We start from the raw sequence: 5,232 nt of genomic DNA on the forward strand, positions 1-5,232 counted from the left end.
AAATTAAATTTTAGGAAAAATGTTAATTGAAGGTGTTTAATTGATTTAATTTTTTACCTAAAAATTATTATATTTTTTTAATTTTTTATGTTTGATTGCCATTATTTTTCATAGAAATAATCATGTACACATATGCAGATAATCAATAATCAAATACACAACTCAATAACCAACTACATAAAATAATCAAATACATACATATTCAAAAAATAAATTAAATATATATATACAAAATAATCAAATAATGAGATAGTGAGTCTCTAGTTACCCAACAAGTTCAACCACAATTGTCGTCGCCGCCTAGCCACAGTCGTTGTCGCTATTCAGCCACTGCCATCGTCATTGGCTATTGCTGTCGGTCAAGCCACCGTTCATCGTTGTCGCCTACGCACCGCCCCTGCATCACGACCTTTTGTCTTCTTCCTACAATGCTTCTATTCGTCTTTTCAGTCATCGCCTATATTTTCCCCAATCACTGCCCATGCCTTCGCCGTCATTGATGGCGGTTGCTGCAAGTCATCGCTGCTCACTGCTCACCAATAGCCGCTGCAATCGCTAGATTTGGCTGATCCTTCTCTTCTCTTCTCCGTTGATGGGCGATGGTGGAATAGGAAGGCCAGCTATATATGTGGTGGGTGAGTTTTTTCATTTCCATAAAAAAATTGCATCTACCCCCCTCCCCCAATGAAAAAACTAATTTCTGCAAAAGTGAAAAAATAGCATCACATGACCACAAGTAAAAAAATATTTTTCATGAAAAGTTTGACTAATCAAACACCTCAAAAGTTAGAATTTTGATAAAAAATGATCATTTTTCATGAAAAATATGGTCAATCAAACAAACCTAATTAATATCTTAAATTTATAAAATTTTGATTTTAGTTTGGGGTCAATAATATAGTAATATTTTTTTTTATTATATTCCAAAAAGGGTTAACAAAAACATGAGCAAATAATAGCAAAGTTTCTAATATTTTGTATTTTTAAAATATACTATAAGGGATTTTAAAAAATATAAGAAGGTCATGGCTCTCAACCCTAACATATGTCCCTTGCATGTAATTCTGTGACATTAAAAATATCACACCAAATAATTATTTGTATTTTATCTCAAAGAAGTGAATTCCAATCTTAAACTATGTTAAATGTTAAGTGTATACAAGGCCGACTCAAGGGGTTCTAGGCCCTAGGCAATAACTAGTTTAGGGGTCTCACCCATATTTATTGTCATTGTAGAAGGGAATGGAAGGGAAGGAGCTAGCAGTGGCAGTCGAACGATTAACGTAGACAAGGGTAGCGGTGCAGGCATTCTCTCTCTTTCTCTTTCTCTTTCTTCTTCTCTTTCTCATGCGTGCACGCATGTCTGCAAGCGCTTCTGTTAGTTGTCTCTCTCTCGCACGTGTTATCTCCTTTGGTCTTCGCTTGCCAATCCAATCGTCGTCTCCTCTCCACCTCCTCTTGGTCTTGGCTCCTATGTGCATGGTCGACTAGTCGGCCATGGGTGGCATCTTTTTGGGCACCAGCGCCAGTGGCCTCTAAAAATTTTTTGGGGGCCTATAGGGCCAACCCTGAGCATATACATCGAATAGTTTTCTCGAAACATATATAAACTAGGATTTCTCTTCTTTTTTTTTTTTTAATTGCAGGCATATTGTTGAAAAATAATTAACCATACGTAGTCAAATTTGATAACACTACAACATTTTACAGTGAAGCAATTTTCTTATATTCATTTTCGGGTTAGCTGATGAACCACGAAACTATCACAATTTTCTTCGACAAACGACATGTCGTTTCTCAGCACTCTCCCGACAACTAGCTTTGAGGGAGACCGAAAGAGATAGCTCAGAAAAGATTAAAATCAAACCCCAATAATTGTACTATCATATCTTAAATTCATATTTATATACATTGTCAACCAACCCTTCTTGAATATATACATGAACACAAATACGTGAATATGTCTGCGCGCATGTGAACTGAAAACCAAGATTGAAGAACAACCACACATCACCATTTACTTGAATTAATGGCCAAAGGTTTGAATCGTGTTAATATCGGCTGTGCGGGTCAAACTCTGCTGCCATGCAAAGCCATGCCCGTAATCCATTCGTCACCTTTACGTAAAACACATTGATTCATCTGCATTTACAGCAACGTGTCGAAGGAACAAACGACGAGGTCGAAGCTTAATCGTTTGACTCTCAGCCGACCATATCCATTTCCTTCTATCCATCCTTTTCTTCGACCGCCCAAAGAAAAAGGTTCCTCAAAGCTTTGAATATGGCGACTTCAAAAGTGGGTTTCTGTCTTCAAGCTTTGTGCTTTTCATATTTCTCCACTTTCCCGGAAAATTTGCTTTTCGTTTCCTATAGAAATTGTGTTGCAGTTGAACAACTGGGAATATTAATTGCTGCTGCCTTTCTACGTTAATTTGGGGGATGGCACTGTTGACTGAAATTTCTTTTTTTGAAATGTGGATGTTTGTTTGGATGAAGAGAATGATCAATATGCCATTTCTACATATGATTCTAATTTCTTCAAAGCCTTGAATATTGCAACTCCAAATTAAAGAGGGTTTCTGTCTTCAAGCTTTCTGGATTTGATATTTCTCCACTTTCTCGGAAAATTTATTTGGATGAAGAGAAGGCACTGTTGACTGAGTTTCTCATTTAGAAACTTGGGGGTTTGTTTGGATGAGGAGAATGATTCATGTGCCTTTTCTAATTACTATGATTCTTCCCTCTTTGGTTGGCTTTCTACAAGCAAAAGAAATGTGTTGCTAATTCGTTGAAACGGTGTCTTAATGCTCGATCGGGTAAACGCGTTCCATGATACATTTCTCCCTTGATTACCTAACACACCTTATCATGTGCATGGAAACTGATTAGGACCTGTGTAATATTTTTCTTGTCATTTACAGTTTTTAATTTATTTTATTTGTTTAAATGAAAATTAAACAAATAAAAACAAACACTAAAATAATAAGGAACATGAAAACAAGCGGCCACTCCTTGTTGAAGATTAAACTTGCAAAAGACGGAAGAATTAGAAGCGGTGGAAGTGGAAGAGGAATAAGTAGCATTGAAGGAAGGTAATTAAATAACAAAACATTTTCTTTTAAGTTTCTTTTGTTAAATCTGGCCTATAAATATATATGCCGCTAATCTCAGCCAGTTATATATATTAAAAAACAGAGCATTCTTCTTCATTTTCAAGTCCGTTTTTTCACACACACCACACACAACGTGGTTAAATTTAGGAGGAAGAGGAGGTTACTTTCTGACATCATGGTATCAGAGCTGGAGAAGTACAGAGCGACATCGAAAGGAGGTATCATCTGGGTTTCCTGTTGCTGGATCGATCAGCGAACAAGAAGAGTTAGAAGCTAAACACACGAAGAGATAGAAGTCGATCGGCGTTGTGGCGTCAATTAAGTGAACCATCGCAGTTTGGAAGCTAAACCGTCACAGATTAGAGGCAATTAAATTGACCCTGAAACCGTCGCAAATCGGACGCTGCCCCTTGTGTGCCAGCCGCCATTGTTGACGATGAAGCCTGCGTGCCTGCTTACTGTCGCGTCGAATTGCTAAAAAATGAGGAAATTATAGAAAGAAGAAAAGAAGCAGTCACAAAGCAGTATGAACAGTAATAAGAAAAGTGAAAAAGAAGCCCAGCAGCCGACGTGAAAAAAAGAAGCAGTGCCCAGTGGTGAATTAGAAAGAAAGGAGGAGACAAAGGAAGATGAAAGGACATGCAGCATTGTGGAGACGACGCGTTGAACGCACAATTAAAATTGTTATTGGAGCCTCAAGAGTACCATTTTACACAATGGCTACGAATTCAGTTCCACTTCCAGAACTCGCCAAACAAAATAATGATATATGGTGCATCCAAATGTAAATCCTTTTTAGACTCACTTGATTTATGGGAATTCCTCCAAGATGGCTACGAGGAGCCAGTGGATGAGAAAAATGAAGCTACTATAACCAATGGACTGAAGAAAGAACTAAAAGAGCAACACAAGAAAGGCTCACTATAAATTCGAGATTTAGCGACAATATTTTAGCAACGAAAATTTTCATCACTATATTGCGATGGAACAACGACGAATTTACATCGCAAAACTAGTGATGGATTAATTGTATTTATTTTTATTTTTTATTTAGCGACGGAATAAATTTTTCGTCGCTAAAATCTGTTTGGGACGAAAAATTTATTCCATCGCTAAATAAAAAATTAATTTTATTTTTCTTTTATTTTTAAATTTTAGAGACGAAAATATTAATCTGTCACTAAAATTAGCGATGGATTGGTTCTTCCTCCCTCTCACTTGGGTTTGGGCCCTAAGGGGCACCTAGATTTTGTGAGCAGGCGAACCCCTTGGCCCTCGCGCACGCCGCCGTCCGTTCGGTCGGGTGGGCTATATAGATATATTTTTTATATAAAGAAAATAATAAATTAAATATTTTCATTTTTATTTCCACTCCTTCCAGTGGCTTCCCAAAGCGGTCGTCTTCGTTAATTTCATTAATTTTTGTCTCTGCTTCGTCTTTCCCAAGCGACGGCCATTGATGTCAGCATTCAATGGCCGGTTTGATTGCAGAGTCAATTTGGTGCCCTCGACCTTGCTATAAAAGGCAGATCACGTCTTGGTTTCTTGCACCGCAACCTTCAGTCGTCATCCCTCTCTCGAAGTCTGTCACAAAGAGCGAACTCCTTCCTTCTGCTGTTCTGCTAGATCCAGTCGGTGGTGGTCGCCGTCTGCCGGAGTTGACCGTTGTATCTTGCTTAAACAATCGCCGGAGTCTGCCTGTGACCGGAGCAGGGCGTATCTGTCTTCAGTTCAGCGCTTCCAAGCATGCCTTGGTCTTTTGCTTCTCCCTGTGTGCATTTTCAGTGGTGTCACTTTTCTTCCCTGTTACAATTACCCTGCTGGATTCTGGGTTTGCTATTCCTCCCTTTACTGTTTCCTGCTATGAAGTTGTATTGTTGTGGTTATCTGTTGTGAGGACATTACAGCAACAAGTGATTCCCTTGGCTGCTGTTGCGTATTTATCCCTGTTGTTGCTATTGTTTATTTGGGGGCTTTTAGTTACCAGTGTAGTTTTGTTGCACAACTATAATGCTGTTCTAACAATCTGAAGACAGATATTAAAAGGGAAAATAGTCTGAAATTTTCCTAAGTGGAATATGGTTGCCCCCAACACCAATGTCACTACAGCCACTGCA

Source organism: Diospyros lotus, chromosome 2 (genome assembly GCF_014633365.1).
Source record: "Diospyros lotus cultivar Yz01 chromosome 2, ASM1463336v1, whole genome shotgun sequence".
NCBI classification, from domain to species: domain Eukaryota; kingdom Viridiplantae; phylum Streptophyta; class Magnoliopsida; order Ericales; family Ebenaceae; genus Diospyros; species Diospyros lotus.